Genomic DNA, 26,793 nt, shown 5'->3' on the forward strand with positions numbered 1-26,793 from the left:
TGCAGGCCGAATGATCTTAGTAGCTGTGAAATTAAATGTGTGTCCTTCTTCATTGCAATGTGAGACTACCAATGAGTTCAGGTGTCCTTGTCTGACCGTTCACTAGTGTTCTTGCAATTTGGTGGTTAGCTTCCTCCCCATCTGTCCTACATAGTCACAGAGACAATCCATGCAGGGAATCCGGTAGATTACATTGGAAATATCTCCCACCTCCAAATGATCTTTACAATGCATAATTTGTCCTTGTTGGTAGCTTTTGGGCAGCGTGCAATGCCCACTTGCAGATTTCGGAAGTTGCATTATACTGCTTCTGAAATGTTGGTTTTATTACTAAGCTTCACACATTAGAAATATCCATTTTAGTGCATGCTTTCAATGTATAGGTACATACATCAGTAACCACACAAGAGGAACAATTTTCCCTCCCCCCCCCTTTTTTTTCATTTCTCCAAGCCACCAAGTGAGGAGAGTTTCATTTAATTTCAATAAGTAATTCTGTTTGGGAATAATACAGTAATTGCATTGTAGAAATTGTACTTGTAAGGATTGGGCAACAGGTGTTTGTTTTGAAGAGATCAGGAAATCAGTGTCACCTAAACATTGACTTATGGTTAAGTTTTAAGGAAACAGTGTGGGTTTGACTCTGAAATCTTACTGTTAGAAGTCTTCATTTCTCTTTTTAAAATAAGGAACTACTGCCTTGCATAAACACACTCATTCCTCAAATCCTCCCTTGTGAAATCACAGATTTTATTTTGCTAAAGTGTCTTGGCTAACTTTCACTTATCTGAAACAATGTTATAAATGCAAGAAGAAGCTTGCTAGTTCTGATTAGAACTATATGCAGATGGCTGTGCAAAATTCTCCAGGCTATTGCAGACAGTGAAATTGCAAAGGGTAGAAACCATTTGCCAGAGAAAGAGAAACTCTCTTTCTCTGTTCTAATGACTGAAAGAAAGCCAGGTCTCTTATTATTATATATATGCCTTTTTAGAGAAAGAATGCTGTTGGATCATTGGAAACCAGGAGGACAGGGTTCTTCCTCTGTGTATAAGTTCTCTATAGAGAAATAGACCTTTTTATGGCTAAGGGCTTACTCTAGGACCATACTTTTTATAAGATTAATAAAATTGCTGAAACTGCAACTGCTAGAAGACTGTTGGGCTCTGTGTTTTTTAAAACACTGACTTCGAATCAGTTCTGGAATAACTGAATTCCAGTTATTTCTTTCCAGGTGGTTATTTTTTGACTAATATATTCTATCCTTCCTTCAATAAATTATTCCAAGGAGAAATTTAGAAAATTGTTTACCCAATTTATTTTGTACAAATTTTGTATAGAGGTTTAAAACTCATTTGTGTTTAACTCTTGTTTAGAAGAGCTCTTTGTTCTGGATTTTGACCTTATATAGACCTGAAATAAGTTTTGGTAATTTAGCATTGGTGCACTACAACAGGACAGTTGGAAGGGGAGAAGAGGGGATAGAAAGATGTGTTAAACAGAAAATTAAAAATAAATCCTATATTCAAACAGACTTAATGGGTGATTCCTGGTTCTTACAAGTTTAAGAGATTTTTTTCTGTAGTATCCTTATGGAAATTGTGTGGATCATTATTTAGAACTGACCAAGAAGATAAATACCAGTGCTACATTGAGTATAACATATGTTGTTGACAGGGTGCGCTTCAAAAATTTCAGCAACAGGTTCTCTGCCCGGTTGCTGAACAGGTGTGGCCATGGCCTAGTTGGCCTCCTGCACCATGGTGGGAGGCCCGTTTTCACCTTCCCCAGGCTCCCGAGGCTTTCCTCGAGCCTCTGGGAGGGCAAAAACTGCCTCCCCCGGGCTCCCTTCTGGAATTTCTGGGAGGCCTGTTTTTCCCCCTCCCTGAGCCTTTGAGTAGGCCCTGCACTTACCTCACATCCAAAATGGGCCATGTGGAGACTCCTGGGAAGGGCGGGGCCAGCCAGGAGTGGGATTTGGAGGTTCTCTGAACCATAATGTTAGCTATGGGTTCTCCTGAACCCAGGAGAACCCATAGCAGCCCACCCCTGGGTGCTGATGAAAGAACCATCCCTTTGTGATGACCTAAACTAACTTTGGTGTATAGTCCACTCTTTCACTGTTTTTTTTTTATTTATTTGATTTATATGCCGCCCTTCTCCGGAGACTCAGGGCAGCTTACAATGTGCTCAGCAATAGCCTTCATCCTTTTGTATATTTATACAAAGTCAGCTTATTGCCCCCACAACTGGGTCCTCAATTTACCTACCTTAGAAAGGATGGAAGGCTGAGTCAACTTTGAGCCTTGGCGAGATTCGAACCTGCAGTAATTGTAGGCAGCTGGTCTTAATAACCAGCTTAATAACAGGGTGCCTTAGACCACTGTACTACCAAGGCTCTTTTCAGACCGTGGCCACCGTGGCAAACTTCATAAAGCTGAATAAAGCCAAAATTCTGTCTGAAGAATTTTAGATATTTTGTGGGCTGTACTATTTATAGGAAATAATGCATTCACATTTCATTAAACTGTCAAACAATTTACACATCTCCTTTCTGTAACTTTCAGTATTCTCCACGTAGAATGTTAAATAAAGACAATTCTGTGTTGGATCAAATTGATATGTCCGTTAGACTTTAAATTTGGTGTTGAGTGTTCCTTTATTTAGGTGTGCTTTATTTACAGCTATTTCTGTGACCTAAAACTCAGATCCTTAAAACCTTGTAAGATAACTCATTCAAGCAATAAGGATAAGAAAATAAGTAAAAAACAAAACAAAATCATAATCAGGTCTTAAAGGAGAAAAGACCCATGTTGCTAACTTTCAAATGGATTTATATATATAAAAAAATCTTGCAATATAATTTATGACCTTGAAATCAGGCAACTATGAATTGCCATTCCTCTTTCCTCTCTCTACTTCTCTACCCCTTCCATCATTATAATGGTTAACAGGACTGAAGGATTTTCTAGTTGTGAACAAATATAACAGATTTGACTGAATTCAAGTTACAGGGCTGCGTGATACTTCTGTTCTATATCTAGCAGATGAAGCTGCTCTACATCTATTGCAGCTTCATTCAATCATCCCCATACAAACTGAAGCAGATTTAATAAGAATCGAGTGGATGTGAATGGTTCATAATCTTTCAAAAGGCTCCATACTTTCTGTAGCCCTTTTGCTGTTTTTGCGGCTGTTTTCAAGGGTAATTTCATTTCCGAACTTGGAAAATCCTGAAGATTGTGAAGTGGTATGATGGACTCTCTGACACTTGCAGGAGCAAGCAGGCAACAGGCAATATCGCCTCATTTAATCTCTCTACCTATCAGAGTTCTTTTAGGGGTCACAAGGCTAACACGATTTTGAGCTTCATTCACTTCTCAGCTCTCAGCTTCTGGGCAGCCAGAAGCCTTAACTTGTTTTCTCTTGTGCTAATGGAATGTGACACCTCTGGGCTGGTCCTGCCAGCATAACTGGGAATTCAATTCAGCACTTGAATATGGGCTCAGGGTGACCAGTGCAGAACACACACTGAGTCAAACTGGTACATATGGTATATGGATTAAATATTCTTTTGTAATTCTGCATGGTTGGGGCAAAATACTGGCCCAGATATTTTATTATTTATAAGCATAGATATAACATGTCTGTGAATGCCACATTTTCTATGCCAAGTCTCTTTCTCTGTAGTCTGTCTGATGCTTTAACATTGTGCCAGCATGCTTCTGCTACCTGTACTAATTAACTACCACAGATTACACCAGTAAACCACAACCCTGATGTAACCAAGACCTGCCACAAATGAGAGGATTCTTCTGAAGGAGGATCAGTTGGTTGAACAATTATATCAGCCTACTTAGTATCTCAGAAAATTCAGTAATTAGAGGCAGCAAAGCAGACCACCAGGAAAGGGCAACTCAGTGGTAATTCACGAATCATGCCAAACACATGTCATTCCCAAGAAATAAATAAATTCTAAAAAGCCTTACTGTATCTTTAAAATAGTTTTTTTGTTTTAAATTGTGGCAGGACACATTTTGCATTGGTTCAGCAAAATCTAGGCTCTTTGCTAGATGAGGATGAGGCAAGAAATCCTCTTTGTGGAGGATTTCTTGCCTCATCCCTACTTTGATGAAGTACAGGGGGAATATTTGAAAAGGTTATTGCCATGAATCTACTGAAGGCCTCCAGCTGAAACTTGCGGGTTAAGGTCCTCTGAAGGGCTTATTATTGCTGTTATTTTGATCACATCTATCCATAAAGCAAAGCTGATGTCTCTATTATTTACATGAAGCACTTGTTTTGTTATTAAAAGAACTGCTACCTCATAATAAACTACCATCATAATAAAGTATTTTCGAGTGGTGCCTCTCCTGCTCTGTATACATAAGCACAGAAATATGTAAATACACAGATTATTTCCCAAAGTACTGATCAAAGCAAAAATCTGCCTAATTCTTGAAAAAAGCTAACAGATAGAATGGACCAGAGAAATTGCATGTAATCTAGGGTGTTATTAGAGTCTCCCTGCAGCTTCCTTAATTATGCTGTGCCCCACTGCTGAATTGGAGTTATTGTCCAGCCCAGGGGTGGGCTGCTGGGGGTTAGCAGAGGTTCAGAAGAACCTCTAGCTAAGATTCTGCGCAGTTCAGAGAATGCCCAAATCCACCCCTGGCTGGCCCCTCCCACCCCGCCCCTCCCAGGAGTCCCCATGTGGCCTGTTTTGGATGCAGGTAAGTGCAGGGCGCACACGGAGGCTTGGGAAGAGCAAAAACCAGGCCTACCAGAAGTTGGGAAGGCTGGAAACAGGCCCGTTTCCGGCCTCCAGAGGGCCTCTGGAGCCTGAGGAGGCCATTTTTGCCTTCCTGGAGGCTCAAGGAAAGCCTCTGGAGCCCAGGGAGGGCAAAAACGCCCCCCATGGTGTAGGAGGCCGACTAGGCCATGCCAACAATGGCCATCCCCACCCAGCAACCAGGCAGAGAACCCCTTGCTAAAAATTTTGAAGTGCACCCCTGGTCCAGCCCCACACCACTCTTTCCTGGGATGTTCCAGAAACATGCTTCCTTTACCAAACACAGATCTGGCATCCCACAGAAAGGAGTGGTTGTGATATTCATGGAATAATACTTTAGGGAAATCTGGAATGCCAAAAATGCACACAAGAGAAGATATTTGTGTTCTCTCACCACATTTCTTGGTCCAGGACATTTATTTCCAGTTCTCCTGGAGCTGTTCCCCTTGATCCCTACTTTAAGGAGAAATGGAGTTGGAATTTTATTACAAATATGTGCATGGAAAGTGTACTTTATCCAAAAGTGATATCACTAACTTTTACTTTCTCCATTGAGCAAATTCACCTCTTGTTTGGGGAGCTAAAGCATACTGAATTAATGAAAGTAAGATCTAGCATTAAAGACTGAAAATAAAACAGTAAGAATCCTGCTTTAACATATAGATTTTCTAAGATTCACCTAGCTTTAGCGTATTATTTCTTAATACACTCCCTCTTCCACATGAAACCTTGCTGGACAGTATAATTAACTGACTCTCAGTTCTAATCACAGCTTAGTTCTGGCATCCAATTTCTGATAATTATGTAAGGATAGAAATGAGAAGAACAGCAATTACAATGATGCTGTGTGGCTTTTGAGTTCATTTATTGATTCCTGCATAGTTTACCATTATGCTGTAGAGGAGAAAAAATATGTTGCACAGTCTGGATTAAAAATGTAAAAAAAAGTATTAATATTCAGAAACTATAACCTATGAACCTGAAATATTTAATAAGAGTAATGTGGATTTATTTAGCTTTTATAGACTTTTTTTAAACAATTATCTGTGAAAATAATCTAAATATCTACATATGAATCTATAACTCTTATATCTATATATTTCAGAGTTTCTCAGTCTATGGAACCATTGTACAAATGTAAGATAAGTCTGGATGCTAAAGTGCTATCATTGCTTTTTAATGTATTATTCAATCCCATTTTTAATAACTACTGCAAAATCTTCTTTTGTACTTAACTTTCATTCATATATGTAGCTTTGAATCTAGCTTTCTTAAATATTCAGTCTTTTTACACGCAATTACAATATATTTTAGAATGCAATTACTTCTACAATTTTCACTTTTATATGCAGGTATCTAAATGTATGTAGTTTTAGGATTGAATCATTCTAAAAACTGCCTTTTTTTTTAGTATAGAGAGGATATGCTAACGGACCTATTCTCTATGGATCATATCATTTTATTGTCTGTGATGGGTTTTCTTTTACATCTTTTAATATGAAGATAATAAAATTGGGAATAATTAAAATAAAAAGGAGTAAAACAAGAGACAGGACAGCAAGAGTTTTAGGACAGATAACAAGACCAAGACAAAGATCCATGTTAGGGTGGTAAAAATGAAAAAGAATGAACAAAATAGATTAATATACAGTATCTTAGGTTGAGATATATCCAGTTCTCTGAAAGCACCAATTGCTTAATTATTTATATGGTAATTTTTTGCACACCATTTCCCTTGAAGATGTGGCCAATTCTTCTTGTGACCATTGATAGCCTATAAAACTAGATAGAGAATGGTGTCTGCAAACTCTTATTGTCAGTTACACACAAAGAAAGTTAGAACATTATATATCGAATTACTTTTCAAGAAAGAAAGAAAGGAAAGAAAAAAGAAAGAAAGAAAGAAAGAAAGAAAGAAGAGAGAGAGAGAGAGAGAGAGAGAGAGAGAGAGAGAGAGAGAGAGAGAGAGAGAGAGAGAGAGAGAGAGTGCACCAAGCATCTCAACTTCTTCTAAATCCTGCAACTATTATATGGAAGTTGAATAGAAGAAACATGCCTATACTGGAACAGAGTTTCCCTAAAGTTGCTACTTGAATTTATTGAACATATCAATTTGTATTATTTAGTACCTGGACTCAGATGCAGAGGATTATTTATTTTTTTATTTATTTATTTTAAATTTATATACCGCCCTTCTCCCTAAGGACTCAGGGCGGTGTACAGCCAGAATTAAAAAACATAAAATACAAATATTAAAAAACAATTAATATATATATAAATTTGGCCCAAAATTAAAAATACAAACCAATTAAAACATTTAAAATTTCTTCTTAAACCAGCCCGGCTTGCTGGAAAAAGTGGGATTAGATATAGAAGCTAGCTATTATTATACAGGCAACATCCTATTTGATGTTGCTTCCCATTTTTTAAATAATGGAATTTAAGCGTTATTCCTCAAATTTTCTATTGGATATTCTACTGCAGACATGGTGGGGCATTTAATCTCTCACTCTGGGAAATAGCAGCAAGTTAAAATGAGAGCTCCTAAACAACTAGCACAAGATCAGATTTTCCCTGGCTATTTTCCCAGGCCAAGATTTAGGAAACTGCCCATACAATTATTTTGTTGAGATTATTTGGTGGCATTTAAAAAAAATGGTCAAAGTATGAATATAATGTGGAGTGCAAGATTTTCTAATGCATGTGAAAAAAATCTCAGAATATGATCTGTGCATTTAACTTTCTGAAACCAAAACAGCATATCCAAAGATTAGTTAGTTCTTTCTTAGTAAAATACATATTTTACCCAAGATTTTTAAAATCTTGACTGCATTAAAACCAGAAATAGGATACAAAGATCTACCAAACATGAAATATATGGGGAAAAAATCTATAAATTTACTAGTGTCTTTTAATCAGGATATGAACTGACTGTAAATGAGACTATAATTTTCTTTTGAGAAGGGGTGAGTAAACAGTAATTCTGCAGTCCAATCATCTTTGATGATGCTATATTTATGTGTACATTTTAGGGTCAATTATTCTTTCATCCCACCCACCCATATGTTAGTGAATAAACTGCATTGACTAAATATTTGCAAGACTACAAGATAAGGTATCCTATTTTAATTAACTTTTCTCTGTTCTGTTGAACTATTGAAATATGGATTATATATATATGTATGTATGTATGTATGTATGTATGTATGTATGTATGTATGTATGTAGGTCTTTGGTTATTCGGGTTTTCTCCTGCGTAAAATTGGAGGTGTCTTGGCAACGTTTCGACAAAGCTCATTCGTCATCTTCAGGCTGGTGTTTTCGGCTTCGTGCTTCTAGGAGCAATGTGTGTGATCGCAGCTGTTTCTTCCTTTTAACTGCCAGTGGGGGTGTGAACTGATTGGGTGGGAGCTTGGCTGTGTTCTGATTGGGTGGAGGTGTGTTCTGATTGGTTGGGGGTTTGGCTGTGCTCTGATTGGATGGGGGGTTGGCTGTGCTCTGATTGGATGGGTGTGTGTTCTGTTTAGGTGGGGGCTTGGTTGTGCTCGGGTTAGTCTGAGTAGCAGGGGGATTTGAGCTGGTGAGCTGTGTTGCTGTTGTTTGGCTTCATGTTCGTGGCCATGCCACCTCTTCATGGTGGGTGTCAGTCTGCTTCATGTATGGATTGGAGGGGTTTAAAGTGGCTAATGATGTAGCTGTGGTCTGGTTTCTGGTCCATGGTCGTGCCTCATCATCAGTGTGGGTTTGAGTCTGCTTTCTGCGTGGATGTGTGGTGGTTACATCCTGTGTGGCTCTCGTGAGTGTGGGTCTAGTGTCATTCTTTGTGTTAGGGACTTATTTGTCAATAAGGGCAGGTTTCCAAATGGCTGGTAGGCGGGAGGTATCATCTCGTTTATTCATGCTGTGTGGACGTTTTTCTATCTCGATGGCTTCTCTGATTATTCTGTTGTTAAAGTGTTCAGTTTTGGCGATAGTTCTGGTCTTTTTAAAGTCAATATCATGTCCGGTGGCTTTGAGGTGTTGGACCAGGGAAGAAGTTGGTTCCTCTTTCCTGACTGAGTTCTTGTGTTCTTCAATGCGTGCACTTATTCTTCTGTTGGTTTGTCCGATGTATGTGGTGGGGCAGGCGGTGCATGGGATTTCATATACTCCTTGATTTTCTAACTCAATTTTGTCTTTGGGGTTTCTTAGGATGGTGGATATTTTTTGGTTTGTGCAGAATGCTGTCTTGATGTTGTGTTTGTGGAGGATCTTGCTGATTCTGTCTGTGGTGCCTTTTATGTATGGGAGGAGGGCTTTGCTGTTTTCTTGTTCTCTGTCTTGGATTTTAGTGGAGGTTTCTTTTTGGATTAGGTTGGTAATCTTATTTCTTTGGAATCCATTGGATGTTAGTACGTTAGTAAGAGTGTGTAGTTCAGTTTTTAGGTGTTGTTCGTCAGCTAAGCGTTTTGTTCTGGAGATGAGTGTCTTGGCTACGGAGTTGATCTGTGCTGGGTGGTGGTGTGAGAGTACGTGCAGATAGCGGTTTGTGTGTGTTTTCTTCTGCTAGATGGTGTGTCCTAGGGAGCCATTGGATTTTTTGTAGACTAAGACATCCAGGAAGGGAAGTTGACAGCTATCAGCTATGTCCGCTTCTGTTTCCATGGTGAACTGTATTTTGGGGTGTAGGCTGTTGAGGTGTGTGAGGAAGTTGTCCAGTTTTTCTTTCCCATGTGGCCAGATTATGAAGATGTCATCTACGTATCTGAGCCAGAGTTTGGGTTTGTGATCAGATTTTTCTAGAGCTTGGGTTTCAAAGTGTTCCATGTAGAGGTTAGCAATGACAGGTGAGAGGGGTGATCCCATGGGTGCTCCTTCTATTTGTTTGTATTTTTGTCCATTATAGATGAAGTATATGTTGGATAGGCAGTGGTTGGTCAGATCTAGGATGTGCTTGGGGGGGGTTATATTTGTTTTGGATAGCTGTCAAGGCTTCTTTGATTGGCACTTGGGTGAAGAGGGATATGACATCGAAGCTCACAAGTAGGTCGCTGGGCTGTAAATTTTGTTCCTTTATGATCTCTATGAACTGGAATGAGTTTTTTACATGTGAGTGATGGATTCTGCATAGGGCTGTAGTTGTATATCTATAGTGTCAATTCACAGTATTTTTGACAGTGATAGTGTGCATTTTGTATTCAAGTTCTGTTAAGATACAGCCTGTTGTGCCTTAAAATGGCTTCTAATGTACATCACAATGGAGTTGCCATAGTAACGGCTTCACAGTACTCCACAAGGGGGCTTCTACTGGTAAGGGGAATTGGTTCTTAAACAAACAAAAACAAACAAAAAATAAATCCCCTAGGCCCTCAGCTTCAATCAAAGAGGGCAAGTTGTTGGGGGAGGTGTCTGCTAATGCATAAAATCCCCTGTTGAATTTTTCCCAGGCTGTTGGCCACAGCAATTAGGTCTCTAATTCTCACCACAGTGAGTGATGGCTTTTCATGTCTAATAAAGTATTGGGATAAATAAATACCCAGGCAACACCAGGTTATCACCTAGTTGGATATACAAGGAAGTCAGCTATAACATGATACAACGGATTTGGCCAATTGATCAGTGTGAACTTTTTCCTCTTTTAGTATAATCAATCTTGAATTGGCACCCAGAAAGGAAGAACAGGCCTAATCATGCTCTAAAGGCAAAGGTAAAGGTTCCCCTCGCACATATGTGTTAGTTGTTCCCGACTCTAGGGGGCGGTGCTCATCTCCATTTCAAAGCCGAAGAGCCAGCGCTGTCCGAAGAGGTCTCCATGGTCATGTGGCCGGCATGACTAAACACCAAAGACGCATGGAACGCTGTTACCTTCCCACCAAAGGTAGTCCCTATTTTTCTACTTGCATTTTTTACGTGCTTTCGAATTGCTAGGTTGGCAGAAGCCAGGACAAGTAATGGGAGCTCACCCCATTATGCAGCACTAGAGATTTGAACCACTGAACTGCTGACCTTTCGATCGACAAGCTCAGCATCTTAACCACTGAGCCACCGTGTCCCCTAATCATGCTCTAGTCTAATATAAAACATGTTTCCAACCAAATGCCTCCAGATATGTTGGATTATAATTCCAGCATCCTGGCTAATGATCAGACTGGATGGAAATGAGAGCTCTAGTCCAAGATTTCTGAAGATACTAGCTGAAAAAGGTTGAGTTAAAGACTCTGCTTCAAGGGGTATATATCTGATAGAATATTTATATGGTTGTTTTTTTTCTAAAGTGCGCAGCTCTTGAGGTCTAATTTTCCTAGTAATGCTTAGTGCTAATAACTTTATATGTGTAGTACTGTAAATCCTGTACTTTTTCTAGAATATATTTTAAATCACTTGTTCCACATAAAAACAATTATGACCAGTCTTACTTAATTTTGGCTTGTCCATCTGCCAGTAGCACTTTTGTCATCCTTTCCCAGATCTTGCTTTTGATAACATAGACCATATTAAAGCTTAAAAACTGGACAGTCTGAAAACAGTGACAATGCTCTAATAGCATCATATGGTCCTTTCCCCCACTTTAAAGTATATTTGTATTTAAAACTGTTGCTGAATTATTAGAAGCAAAATCTAAAGTGGCATAGCAGAGGTTTTGAAAGCTAGGTTTTGAAGACTGTGTTGCTATAATATAATTAGGGTATAGATATAATGCTGATAAAAATAATTATTTAAGTGATAATTGTATTATGTATATAATTACATTAATAATTGTGTGTCACTAGTTCTTGGTTGTAGAAGGTGAACAACAGAATGTTGACTTTCAAAGTAATTTTCACAGGTCCTAACTTGCAAAGAAAATTCTTGGAATAAAACTTTATACTTGTGAAAATTGGTTAAACTGTGTCAAATATAGCTGGACTGTATCCTTACTAGTAACACGGAATGCTGCATGGCATGGATACACCTACAGACAGTAACATAGCATTATATGAATGCTATGGTTGGCCGAAGTCATGTGGGCAATAGAGAACAATATTCATGGGCCCATCTGTTGATGATCATGGCATACAGAAGATTGTGATTTGAATGTAAGCTGAATATATCATGAAGAATATGAATTAATGGTAGGTAGGTAGGACAGATAGCCATGTTCCATGTTTGTGAAACTAGAATTAAAGGGAATTCATAGTTTTGTCCATGATATTATATGATATTACATTAATATTCAATGAACAACAACAACAAAAAAGATAAATTCTGACAAAAAAAGATAAATTGTGCAACATTCTGAAAGAAAGTGATCCAAAGTAAAAAAAAGAAATGAATGAAAATAGTATAATTTGTGAGTGTTTACTTAGGGAAAATGTTTTTTCCCTACAGGCCTCTGTAGCCAATAGCAGAGCTCCGGATTGATCTGGAGTTCTGTTATCGGCTACAGAGGTCTTCAGGAAAGCCTTGCCAGCTGCAGAAGAAATGGGCTGAGGTGTGCGAGGCCTGGCTGTATCTGTCTGAAGGTAAGTAGTAGGGCAGCTCTACCCCCCATCCCCAACCTAGCTTGATTTTTACCTGTGCACCCTGGAGTGGACGGGGTCTTAATCAGGGCTTATTTTGGGGGTAGAGCTTATATTGGGTGCATGTATAAAAATCAAGCTAGGACTTACTTTCTGAGTAGGTTGCATTTTCAGGGAAAATGGCATGTATCAGTGGTGAAATGCTCTCGGTTTGGACCAGATCGCCCGATCCGGAGCGATGGTGGTGGGTGGTTCGGAGAACCAGTAGCAAAAATCCCTGTGCCCCCCCCCCATGCCCAGCTGAGCTGCGCGATCATCAGAGGCTGTTTTTTTTACTTTTAAAAGCATTTTTTCTACAACCTCTTTGGCCAAAAAAATGCTTTTAAAAGTAAAAAAACCCAGCCTCTGATGATCACACAGCTCAGCTGGGATCGTTAGAGGCTTCTAAAAACATTTTTTTTCTGCAACCTCTTTGGCCAAAGAGGTTGTAGGAAAAAAAATGCCTTTAAAAGCCTCTGGTGATCCCAGCTGAGTTGCCTGATCGTCAGAGGCTTCTAAAAGCATTTCTTTCTGCAATCTCTTAAGATTGTAGAAAAAATGCTTTTAAAAGTAAAAAAAAAACAAAAAAAAACCAGTCGCATTAATCCAACCACCACCAAGCCACGCCCACAGAACCGGTAGTAACAAATTTTACATTTCACCACTGTATGTGTGTGTATGTATGTATGTCAGTGGTGGGTTGCTCCCAGTTTGCACCGGTTCGCAAGAACTGGTAGTAAAAAAATTTAATAGTTCGGAGAACCAGTAATAAGATTGGCTGGCCATGCCCCGGAACCAGTTCCCGGCCCGGTCACCATTCGCTTACCTCGCCCACTCCCAATCTATTGCTGCCTCCTGAGTCCCAGCTGATGGCTAGAGGGGAAAAAAACTGTTTAAACTCTTGCCGTGGGGCTTCAAAGGGCTGCCCTACAGCTGATCAGTGTTAAAAGAAAACAAATGAGAAGACCTGCAAAAATAGAAAAAAACAGCCCCTTTCAGCTTCAGCATAGGTTAATTACCATAAGTTGATTTGATCAGCCTCTGGACTCCCAGCTGATTTGCTTTCAGCTGTTTTGCGGAGGGCTCTGTTGCTAGATGCAAAGAGAGGAGCAGATTTTTTTTCCCCCTAGCTATGCTGAAAAAACGAAACTGAAAGTAAAGCAGGGTCTTTGCTGCAACATGACAAAATGAGGCAGAGAGAGATTTCTTTTTCTTTTTCCTCACCAAAAAAGGTAGGTACAAAACTGCAAACAGTGGGAAATTTAGGGCAAAAGAGGAGGTTCAAGATTTTAAAACACAAAAGAAAAAAGCTCTATTTAACTAGGGAATTGTAATAATTGAGATACTATTAATTGTATATTGTGTTGAAAGCAGAAATGGTTAAGTTGTAGTTTGGAGGAATATATGGGGGAAATTATTTGGTTTATTATTATTGGTAAATATAATTAATTGATTTGTAAGAAATTGGATTATATTAGAATAATTAGAAATAATTAGAATATTCATGTTCATATTGATTGATATACAAAAAAGATAGTTATATAACTAATTGATTTATATTAAAATGTTGAATTTGTATTAAATAACTGTATTACATAATTACATAATTAACCAATGTGAGGATGGATATAAAAATAGATGACAATGGGAAGGGGTATAATATAGAATAGAAGGGAAAAATTGAATTTGATTAAGATTAGAGATGAGGATGAAGGGTAATATTGTTTTTTTAAAAATAGATGAGGAATAAATATGGCAAAAAGGAAATATAGAAATTGTAAATTTAATTGAAATGACTAAACACTGTTTAAATTTGTGAACCGGTCAAATACTCTGTTCAAAGAAAATACATTGTATGTTTGTATGTGTGTTTCTAATTATTGCTATTTATTCATATTTGTTCTCTTTTATTCTTTAAAGTTTAACAATTCATTCTTTATCTTAATAACTTTATATTTGTTTGGGGTTGTCTTTCTTCCCTTTCATCTTTTTTATTGTACAGCAATCTTTCTCCTCAAACCTACCACCTCTCTCTTTTCTTTCCTTCTTACTTTCTCTTCCCCCCTCTTCTTCTCCTCCCTATTTCCTCTTCCTTTCTCCTTCTCTTCCTCTCTTCCTCCCTCTCTTACCCTCACTCCTACTCTAATTTCCCTTTCCTTCCTTCATCACTCTCTATTACTGTATCTTTTTAAGCATTTGGACTACTCAGAGGGCTGAAAAAGTTCTTTTTGACTGGTCCTCGCACTTTTGACCAGTCCTCAAACTTACGACTGTCCTCACATTTTACGGTTTTTGCCTTATCTTATCACCATGGTGAAGAGAAACAGTTGTGAAATGAGTGACATGGTTGTTAAGAATGCTGCACGGGCATAAATGTGAGGATGGTCGTAAGTGTGAGGACCAGTCAAAAGTGCGAGGACCTGTCAGAAATGACTTTTTTCAGTCCTCTGAGTAGTCCCTATACACATAGCCATGGCCACCCAGTCACATGACCAGCTAGCCACGCCCACCCAGTCACATGACCTCTAAGCCACACCCACAAAATAAGCCACGCCCACAGAACCAGTAGTAAAAAAAATTAGAACCCACCCCTGATGTATGTATCACATATATATGATCTTTAATTTATATTGTTGCCAATTATATATATTAGAAGCAGTTAACAATGGATTATGTGGGATATATTTTTGTTAGTGCCATTTTGCAGTTCAGAGCATGAAGAGGAACAAATATAGCATCTGTCTGCAACTTCTACAGTGTTCACAGAAAAGTGATGATGACTTTTCTGAAATAGTGCTCCCACAAGCTCTGGAACATCTTTTGCACTTCAAGCAGGAAACTTGAATATCTACATAATTCTACCCATAGTTATACTGCAATAACGTACACCTTCAGGGTAAGAAAACTGTAGCTCTCCAGATTCTGTTAAAATATAATCCACACAATCCCTCTCTACTGATTGTTAGTTGGAATTGCTGGGAAACTGAATAAATTTTCAAGCCCTCAAAATCTCCATCCACATAAAAGGAAAAAATTCCGCTAAGCAAAGTATAATTTACTTTTAAGTTAAAAAAAAAAGCACATGTTGAGTTTATATACAGAATATTGGTTTCAAATTTACAGTGCATATCTCTGAAAAAACAAATAAATATGTAAGCCTTCCAGTTTGCACAGCCCCAGTATCTTCACTTTTCCTCTATTTTTCCTTATTACTTTAAACCGAGATATTTTCCGTAAGTAACTAACAACTTAATAGTCATCACTAGATAAACAACCCTCACTATTCATTTTATCGTTTATTTGAAATTTACAGTAACAGGAAATGGAAACAATGTAAATTATGTATGAGTGGGTTTGTAGCAAAAATCAAGGAAATGCATTACAAAATGTAGCTTACAGAAAATGTTTGTAATTTTCAGTGTTCTATGCCATTTTCATGCTAAAACTGAAGCTCAGGATGAATGTAAACTTATGCTAGGAACCTTATGCACAATTTGGAGGAATAAAAACAAAGAAAAAAAACCCCTATTGCCATCTGTCTAGCACATATTTTTAAGCTTAAAGAAGCTTGCTTTATATGTTTTCCAGAGTATGATTGGTAGATCATCATTACTGCATCTTTTACCCTGTTTAGGGTAAAAGACATCTCTTTAAAATGGAAAAAATATATATTCTCCTCTATCTTAACTTTTCCGATGAAAAGCACTTTTAAAAGTGATTCATCAAGCGAAAACTTTCTGAGAAGAAAGGGAACTTAATCAAGTGAAATAATATGTTCACAACAGCTGCACAACATTTTTTTTTAAATTCTAGAAAAATGCACATTCTTTTTTGCTCTGAGGTAAAATGAGGTATAATGGAGGAAGGAAAACATTTTAGGGCAAACAGATTCAAAAGCTTGTCACTTATCAGTTTCACTTTTCTGTTTTCCAGATGTGAATAGTTTCTTCCATATTTGGTGAATTAAGGATCTACTTACCTAGGACATCATTAGTTTACAGTAAAATTACTACAATATCTTCCTTCAAGCATCTTTATTTTATGACTGAGTACTATCTAATTCAAATGACATCATCTAATGTCCTGCCCAATTAAACAGTTATAACTCTATGAAGTAGTTTCTCAACTTGTTGCCCCACAAGTGGGTTGTAAGCAGTTAGGAATTATATGAATTACAGTCTGAACACAATTGAAGGGCACACCGGATTGGGGAAGGGTGGAATGCAAACTTTGAGGCGGCCTCCTTTATTGCTGATTTCTAACCATTAAAAAACTCACACATCACTTGAGTTCATTGGGTTATGCCATAGAAACCTGTACAATTATGCCCAGGGGAGATCTTATATCAAGACCTACCTAGTGGCGATAAAAGTGGCAAAATCTTAACTATTTTTCCGCTCTTATCGCATCTGCAGAGAACCGCCCAGCCGCTCTGTTTAGGGTGACCCATTCCCTCCTTCGGGTGGGAGAGCGGGAAGATCCTTTGCAGGGTCGAGCTGAGGATTTTGTGCAGTTCCTGCATGATAAAGTCGCTCAGATTCGGGAAGGCTTGGACTCTGACTGGATGAGTCCGGGGAGGGAGACAGGGGTGAGTCTTGAGAATATTATCTGGGAAGAGTTTGACCCCGTGGCTCCCAAGGACGTGGACAGGATTCTGGGTAGGCTTAATGCTGCCACATGTTTATTGGACCCATGTCCCTCCTGGTTGGTACTGGCCTCCCGGGAGGTTACATGAGGCTGGCTCCAGAGGATTATAAATCCCTCCTTGAGTGAGGGTGCCTTTCCCGCCACCTTGAAAGAGGCGGTGGTGAGGCCTCTCCTCAAGAAGCCATCCCTGGACCTGTATTAGTAAATTATCGTCCGGTCTCCAACCTTCGTTTTGTGGCGAAGGTTGTCGAGAGTGTGGTGCACGACAGCTATCCCAGTACCTGGAGGAAGCTGTCTATCTGGACCCATACCAATCGGACTTCAGGCAGGGGTACAGCACAGAAACGGCATTGGTCGCATTGGTTGATGATCTCTGGAGGGCTCGGGACAGGGGTTGCTCCTCTGTCCTGGTCCTATTAGATCTCTCAGCGGCTTTTGATACCATCGACCATGGTATCATGCTGCAGCGGTTGAGGGGATTAGGAATTGGAGGCACCGTGTTATTATTATTATTATTTCTTTTTCTTCCTTTCCAATCAAGAAAGCATGAGCTACTGTCCTTTGCTTCAGGTCTGACTTAGGCTGACATATTACAGTACTTCTAAGGAGACTTATTTCCTCAGGTAGCTCACATATATTGTAAACTATCATCTAAGATTAGTAATAACTGTAAATAAATTCAAGAGCCATTTCAAAACAGTCCACACACTGTAGAGGACAGAAAATGCTTAACTTGAAAGAAAATATTATAGGTATACTGTACCTATATTCCAACATTCACCTAAAGGTCAGAATTTCATAAATATTCTACAGCCTTTTCTAAGAACCATCAAAATTCCTCTTCCAAAAATGATAATCTTTGCATAATTTCACTAGGTGAAAATACAACATTTGCTCTAAGAATTTTATAGCAAAATTATTTTATATTCTTAGGATTGCAGTGACTGATTAATACATCAGTTGATTAATGTAGTTTGACTCTAAATGCAAGTGAATAGAAAAGGAATGGTTCCCCTCTTTTGGTGCATAGAAATTGTACTTTCCCATTCTGCCTGCCTGAGGACCAAAATGGTACGGACTTAATATTTCAGTTTGCTTTGTAACCTACGCCTAAAGGATAACTATGGGCACAGAATTTTAAATTCCATGTATTGCAAATATGGACTTGTGAGATGATCCACCCACCTTATATCTTGTCACCCGATATAATCAGAAAGGTATATGCATGCATAATGTCTGTAATGTCAACCAAAAAACCCATTTAGCCCAAGGTGTAAGTTCTGACTGACAGCTTCCTGAACCAGATATGTCAGGAACTAAATCTGAATGCCAAATCTGGCTTCTACCATCACAATTGTAGATTTGCTTCCATTCTGTGAAAGTTTTACCAGGGAATATAGAAAAATGAATTTTTGTGATTTACTTAGAACAGTTTGTTTTGGTAAACATACTCTATAGATGAGATAGAGAAAGGATAGTGTGTGTGGCTTCTGCAAAGCACGGAGTGCCTTATAATGCTGCAAATAGAAAGCAGGAGGACAGAGTCTTCTCTTTGTCTTCCAGTCTGAACTATTTTATCTTTACTCAATACAGTCCAGAAGCAAAATGCCTTCTTTTACTGAAGGTGAGGTTCAATACCAAGCAGCAGTCTGCACAGTAACCCTTAGGGTTGGTTATTAGGATTGCAGTAGACAAATATCCTTTGTAAGATGGGTTTAAAAATATATAAAAAGCACAGCTGATCCTCTTTTCAGAAAATGGGTATTTATTACTTTTCCACTGGCAGCTTGGTAGGAGTCATTTTTTATTCCCATAATGTTATCAAGCCCTGGTGTATGCAGCAGTGCTGATAAGGATTGAGAAATGTCACCCTTGAGACCATCGGGGATTATTGTTATTCATAACTGTATAGTGAGACAGCTGATCACCTGGAATGGGAAATAATTCTATTGTTCTGCTTGGGCAGTTGCTATTCTTCCTGTACCAGGATATTAGGATTGAAAGTGGAGGAAAGGATGCAACTGGCATTGTGTTTCAGACTGAAATTGAACTGTTCAATGATTTTCAGCAGTGCTGCTCAAAGAAGGTTTCTTTATGAAAATCCCTTTGAGTAGGCAACCAAAGAGAACAAAGATTATAGAGATAAACTAGATTGAATGAGCAGAGATTCAGAGGCTATCACAAAACATAAAGACTCAAACTGGATGGTGGGAGGATGGGGAAGGACTGTTTAAGACATAATCCTTTCATGGGCCAGAAGTAGCAATTATATCTGTCTAGGAAGGGTTTCATGAAGTATAATCCTGATGCTGATTTTTTTCCTGCATTCTCAGCAGAGAAGTAAAGTGATTATCATACTTCCAAACAGGTCTCAGAAAGTGCCACATTTTTGACATTATATGAAAAAAGTGCATTTTTTTGTCCATTGCAAATCCAAACCTATTCCAAGTACAGCAGAAAAATTAGAGAATGAACACTAGAAAAAAATAGAATATTCGCAAAGGACTAGAAATTGAACCATAAATTGCAAATTCCCTTCATTCCAGAAATATGAAATACTACAAGCCTAGTTTAATGAACAAAAAAGACGTTTGATTATAGTAAAACAATTATTCTAAAATGAAATTAACAAATACTATGTGAAATTAAAATAAACAGAAATTTAGGCTACAAGAACCAAGAAATAACTTCCTTTTTTAAACATTTGGTTTCCTTGAACTGAGGCTTCATGTAAAGTAAATTTCTTCTGGTGAAGCTTTCACCTTCCATATTGATTTTCTCAATTTCTCATACATTATGTCATGGCTTTTTTTTTCTAGATATATAAATTCCATTGTGAGCTAGGTGACATCATTGTAAGATAGTTCAAACAATGCCTAATTCTTTTCCCCAGCAGCCATTGATCAGATGTGATCAATAACCCAACCAATGATTAGTTCCAGTGGGAGAGATATTTTTCCCCATCTGTTTGTAATTTCAGCAGCCCAGCTCCTTTCCAGGCCTGTAAACACAGGCTATTTGTGCTTAAAGCGTGAGAAGACTTGTGTGGGAAGTGCTGACTCATCTCCATGGAGGTTTCACTGAAGGAAGAATGACAATGGCTATGTAAAGGGAGGGAACAAATGCCCACTTATGTTGTAAAACATAGTCCAACCAGAGGTCCCAAGCTACATCCATTCTCCATACAGTTGCAAACTATCATTATCTGCCATTTGATACTTTAGTAGTTTTAAAGAAAAGTCTTAGAAATATAAAAATTAAATATTCTTGATGTCCAAAGGTTTACAGACCAGATAATCTATTTTAAATACCTTGTTAAATAAAATAATTTCTTCTAGAGGTTGTTTTATAACAAATTGGTAGGAAGTTAAGTAAATAATCCATTCCCTTTTCATTGTATTCCTGGTGAATAATACACTTCTGAATACACAGTACCTGCTTCACATATCCTGAAGTTTACAAGCCTGTTTGATTCTAGTTAGTTGTCGTCACTTGGAATTCTCCAATTCCCATTCTGTTGTTCTGTTCAGTTCACAAGATAACACTCTAGAATTTATTGACTGGAAGAGAAGTAATGCAAACAACTTTTTGCATCTCTATTGGAAAGAGTGGATGTCAACACTAGCTGTAAACGGAAATGCCATGAAAGCACCAAAGTTAGATAACATATCTTATCTGAGCATTGTTCTTTTTCATTTGCCAAACTAAAGAAGAAGGGAAGGAAAAGCACACAATGCTACATTTTGCTGAATTTGGATAGAACGAGTAAACCACATATTGAACTCAAACCATGCTTTAGTTGGTGGGTAGCTATTTCAGTCACAGATTGTCTGGATAATAACATGGTGTGCATATCCTGAATAACAAAAGGCTCTTCAAAATTATTGTGAAATCTTTTTTCAAGTTAGAAAAACTCAGCAATTGCATAGCTCAATCTTCCTAAACTTGGCTCCTGGCTAATATGGTGGATTATAATTTTTAGAATCTCTAACCTATTGATTAAGAATTATGGGAATATATAACTGAAGATTTCAGGATGGGAAGCTCTGTTTTAGAGGATGCCAACCAGTATATAAAACAAATACAGAATTATTTTGTTACCAGTTTGACATACCTAATGTGAACATTTCTTATTAGCAGAATCACTCAAGAAAATTATTGCAAAATGGAATGAGGCTGAGATTTTGTTATTTTATTTATATTGGGTTGTTAGGCAAATACCATGATGGTGGATAATTAGTTAGATTTTCATGCTTGGTTCTTGGTTTTCCATTGAGAATTTCCTTGACTAACTTCTGAAATGTTCACTGATGTCATAAACATAAAGAATTATTTTGCTTCAGAATTTCAAGCATTATTAATCCATTAGAATAAAGAAGTATAAATCAAGCAGCATTAGACCTAATTACCACCAGAATTTTGTCACATAAAAAGTCTGACCTATTGGTTTTTTTAGATCAATCAAGGTTGGCTAGACAGTAGGTTTAGTATAGTGGTTAATGCACCAGGCTAAAAACAGAAAGACTATGAGTTCTAGTCTGCCTTCAGCAGAGTGACTTTGAGCCAATTACTCTCACTCAGGCCTAGGAAGGAGGCAACGGCAAACCACTTCTGAAAATCTGCAGGGGCTTGTCCATGCAGCTGCCAGGAGTCAGTACTGATGCAAAGTTGTACTTGTACACATCCACAAACCCAAAAATTGGCTAAGATATTCTTTAGGTTAATTTAAATTATTCTTACTGAAACTTTCTGTGTCTACTAGAGTTGAGTGGCCAATAAATGTAAACAAATAAATACATAAATAATGTTTCCTGGAAATACTATTTGGAATGGTAGTTCCTTATCACAATGTACTTTTACTATTTCTAATTATGTTTTTTTTAATGTAGCCTTTCTAATTAGACTGAGACTAGAGAGTGGATGACTAGAGAGATGGCACACAGCTACATTTGCCAGCAGGAAATAAGGTCCTTGCCAGGCTGTCTGTTGAATCTTTATCTTGAAATTATTTGGATGAAAAGCCCTCTGGAACCTGGAAAAGGTGATGATGACCTCACTTAGCTCTTTAAATCATGCCATATTATTGGTTTTCATTGCCTAATGAGATTTAGTTCCATTTTAAAATATACAGTTGTGTTCAAAAGATAGTTTTATAGGATTACTGGTCAACACTTGGCCTATTCTGTTTTACAGATTTCCAGCTTCCATTTGATGCTGCTCAACATCTACATGACACCGATTGGAGAAGCCATCAAAGATTTTGGAGTGGATTCCACTTGAGTATTGAAGATATCTACTTATATTGCTTCTTGTTATCTCCAAGGAAGTATTTGTACCACTGACTAACTTTATTAGTAACTGGTTGACATTAAATCCAAACTGACTGGAAATGCCATGGAAAAGTAGAAAACTGGATTAGAAATGTGGAGGGTGTTTCATTTCCTCCTGAGGGAGTGGGTCCATATTCTGGGAATGCACCTTGATTATCAATTGTCACCGAATCTGCAGGTTGAGGCTGTCATGAGGAGTACTTTTGCATAATTAAGATTAGTATTCCAGCCAGCTTTGGTTACCTATTGGAATGTGTTATATATAGATTACTTTGAAATTACTGAAAAAAGATAACTAGTCAACTAATGTAACTGGCCATGCTCTAGGAATCCCATGATACCTACAATACAGAAGAACTGCATTGCCTATCAAATGTTTATTGGACAAATTTAAGATGTTGCTATTGCCCTGCTATCAGGGCTTTGAACCTGAAGGTCTGCCTCTCTGATTATAAACTTATTTGGCTACTGAAATATGCAGAAAATGCTCTTTTAAGAATACTGTGTCAGGTTCCAAGTAATGCACCCATTACAAATCAAACTCCTTTCTTTCTTTGTTTTAATTTATATGCCGTCCTTCTCCAGAGACTCAGGGCAGCTTACAATGCATTGCATTCCCTCAAAGAACAAATTTATTTAGATACAACATCTTGGCACTACTAATAGTTTCTCAATTTTCCAAAACAAACTGTCACATTGTCCAACCAAGATAAGAGCTAGTTGCTTGGTGACTTCTCTCCTCCTCCTCCAGTTAGCCAGCTATTGGAATGTACTTGACTCATCAGCTAACTATGTTGTTTTGGCTGAAGGCTCTATCCTCCTCGGTTCTCCCCACTTCAGCTTCGAACTGTGCCAAACTGAATTCATGTCAGAGTACCCAAGGATACAAACAATCCCACACCCCAATCAAATTCAGACTTGATATACTGACTTTGGTCCTGATATATGGGAACATAATTACAAAATTTACATAATTTTGACTGGGCTAGCAATGCAAATGAAGATGCATTTGGCTGTCCTTGCTAGCATTTAAAAAATCTGTAAAAATATTTTTAACTATCAGTTGATTTTCTTCTTAGTAGTGTAGTAGAATCTTTTGTATATTGCTTTGTGAAATTTTTTGAGCATTTGAGCAAAAAGCAATGTACAAGTAGAATTTATTAATAAATTATGCAATAAAGTCTGGAAAAAACCACCAGAAAAAGGCAGGTTTATTGTAAATAGTCTAATTATTAAATAGACATAGAGGATTTCTCCCAGTTCTTATTTGCATATTTTTCAAGTTCTGTACTAGCATATCAACAACTGTACTGAACTATATAATTCTATTTTATGCAGATCAAACTGTTTAAAGAAAGCTCAGTCTGCCTATTCATAGATGAATATATTCTGCTTCCATAAATATGCATACATATGAGCGCATACTCATGAGTATGATTCAATTATTAGCTTCTTACAATAATTTTATTATCATGAAATTAGATCATATAATATCAATATCATCCATCTAATAATTTGAAATTACTTAGGCTCAGAATATGTGAAGGACCCTGTTACTTGGCTTTACTATTAGTTGATTAATAATCATGGTTGCTATTTGTATTTGTTAATTTTATGGAAATTTTAATTTTTCTAATGTTTTTAAATTGTTCTAATTGTTTTATAATTTTAGAATTTTAAGTCACCCAGATTTACTTGGTTGAGATGGGTGGATTTAGAGGTTGAATAAATAAATAAATTGGCCATTCTAATTTTCATAGACAATACAGTCCTGAAATTCTAAATGCTGAATATTATTTGCCTGATTCAGATGAACTCCGGGGACAGGATTCTGGTATGGATAAAGAGGATTCAATAAATACATGCACGATACAGGCTATTTGCAATGTGATTCTCATGTGTCCTAGAACATAAAAAACTGACACAAAATGTACATGTACACAAAATGTATGAATGTTCTAATGAGAATGTTATCACATTACTATTGTCTGCTGTGATAGAATAAAAGGAAATATGGCACTAAAGGGAACATGTGTTGTACATTGAGGAGTTTAATAAATGCTTACCTTTTTTTCCTTCCTAGTATATCCCCATTGTTACGCAATCCACTTTTTTCAGATCAACTATTAATTCATTGGTTGTGACAGGGATTGACTGGCCAGCTTGTCTCCAGGATGTCATGGGCTGAGAGAGAGTGTGACTCACTTAAAGTCACCCAGCCAACTTTCATACCTAAGGCAGGACTAGAACTAACAATCTCCTGGTTTTGTTATTACTGTTATTAGTTATATTTTTATGCTCATATTTGTTTCAGATTACACCATTTTTCAATCTGATCTAATAAAAGAATTCAAAGGTAGTGATTATAACCCTTATAAAACATTAATATAAATAACTGGAAATTACCTATTTCATCATCCATGACCCATAATTTCAAATCTACAGTTATCTAAGGTAGTTTTAAAAGCATGTAGTATATATTTTTCCTCCTGCCACTGGCCTCAGAGAAGCTGCAGCTGCAAGCAAACTGATTACTTTTTGGTTGAAGCTACAAGGTCCCAACACAACACTGGTTCTTTTCTAGTCTGTTAACTCTGGTTCCAGTTACTCTATGGATTCTCTGTACAGAAGATGTCTTGGGAATTCTTCTCCAAATAAACCAATTAATATTCCCCTCTTACATTCATAATAAGAGAAATCTATGCCCCAAGACTGCAATCTCATATGTTTTCATTATATTATCTTCATTTTCCAAATACCATTTTTGTTGCATTTTGATATTTGCATATGGATAATGCTGTTAATAGCTATTTGCTCACCTGTCAGCTATTAATACTACATACTACTTCTCTGCCCAGGTGTTTTTTTGCTGGCTGTCACTAGTTTAATATGTATTGTGATATTAGCAATCAATACACACATTTGTAATTTATATTCCAGTCTGATATAGTCAGGCTTTTATTTGAATTCAAGAGAAGACGGTGACACAAATCAATTAGAAATTAAAGTCTGAGGTTCAAAGGCAATACAGTTAGGTTAAAATATATTTGATGTCATAAGTCAGGTATAAAAGAGAAGCATAATGTGTGCTAATGCTTCATTTTTGTCAGAACCTGATGAAAATAGCAGGGTAGGGTTTTTTATTCCAGTCTACTACCAAAAGAAGAATCTGCAGTCAGTTTGATGTTTCCCTGTTGTAAAAAGATATTGTGCAATCTTTTCTCAAACCAAATCTCAAATCAGTTTGAATTGAAATTTGATGCTTTCATATTCAGATCTCAGATTCAAGTTAGATCTTGGTTGACTGACACATATTTTGAATTCAAGAAAGTTTTGGACAAAGTATATCATGACAGTTTGATCAGAAAGCTAATTAATTATATTACAATAGATATATCTCTTAGTTAGAGCCACAGCTATCTTGAAAGCTAAATCCTAAATGTTTTTATCAGTAATTTTTCATCAAATTGGACTATAATATAAAGTAGGAGCTACAGCATTTGCTCTTGTTCTGAAATGCTTTTCATTAAAGACTTGGAAAGAGAATCATGCTTGCACTTGCCAAAAACCCAAGTGAAACACTAAGAGAAATAATTTACACGACATAAACAAAATTTAAATTAATGTGCTAGAAAAAATGCTTTATAAGCTAGAAAAAAGGACTGAAAACAATCAAAAGAATTTTAAGAGATGCAACTATAAAGCTCTTTTTTTATGAAGCAATCTACAAATAATGCATGGCTTATAATGCATGATCGTGTATGAGTCTACTAGATATGTGAAAAGGATCTTGCAATTGTAGAAGATCACAAGATGAATATAACTCAGCAAAGTATCATGCTTTTGGAAACACAAATGCAATTTAAGATTGCATTGCAAGAAATATAATTTTGAAATTATGATAGTTAATAGTTTTACTATATTTTACATTGCTGATATACCATTATGGACACTGTCCAAGATTGAAACATTGGAATAAGTTGAGAGATAGAAAGAATGAACTGGATACCTGTAGCCTTAAAGACAGGATTGCAAAAGGGAATTATAGAAGCATTCATTAAAAGACTGAATAGTTCATGGAGAGAAAGGTCAAGGTCTGTTTTTTGTCATCTCAGAGTGCAGGATATGGAATAGTGTTACAGGAAGACATATCTCTTTGACAGTGAAACCCATTATCCAGAGGGGTGGTGAGTTCCCCTTCACTGGATAGGTTGAAGCAGATGCTAAGCAAACTTCTGACTGGGATACTTTGCTTTTGATTCCTACACTGAGCAGGGGATTGTACTCAATGGCCTAAATCACCCTTCCATTGCAAAGTTCAGCTTATCAAAAAGACAGGTCTTTCCTCCAGAAATTACAATGTTTATTTAAAAATATTGGAACTGGCACCACTATTTTGTTATACCATAACTATTATGATGTGTTTGAAAAGTGCTTTTCAGAATTCACTACAGGAGAGCTTACTTTTTTTTCACCTTTGGTCCTCAAAGACTTGTTTACTTGGTAG

At 37.3% G+C, this 26,793-nt stretch overlaps 1 long non-coding RNA gene across 1 annotated transcript in view; it reads left to right on the forward strand.

The window, feature by feature from the left end:
• The window catches only part of LOC117655471 (uncharacterized), an 82,382-nt gene extending 58,072 nt beyond the window's left edge, over positions 1–24,310 (forward strand). The window contains exons 2-3 of the long non-coding RNA XR_004588677.3: positions 21,846–21,997; positions 22,150–24,310. This is a non-coding gene — a long non-coding RNA (uncharacterized LOC117655471). The remainder of the gene's footprint in view (positions 1–21,845; positions 21,998–22,149) is intronic.
• Positions 24,311–26,793: the final 2,483 nt, after the last annotated feature.

This window comes from Pantherophis guttatus, chromosome 7 (genome assembly GCF_059756535.1).
Source record: "Pantherophis guttatus breed Tessera chromosome 7, ASM5975653v1, whole genome shotgun sequence".
In the NCBI taxonomy this organism is placed as follows: domain Eukaryota; kingdom Metazoa; phylum Chordata; class Lepidosauria; order Squamata; family Colubridae; genus Pantherophis; species Pantherophis guttatus.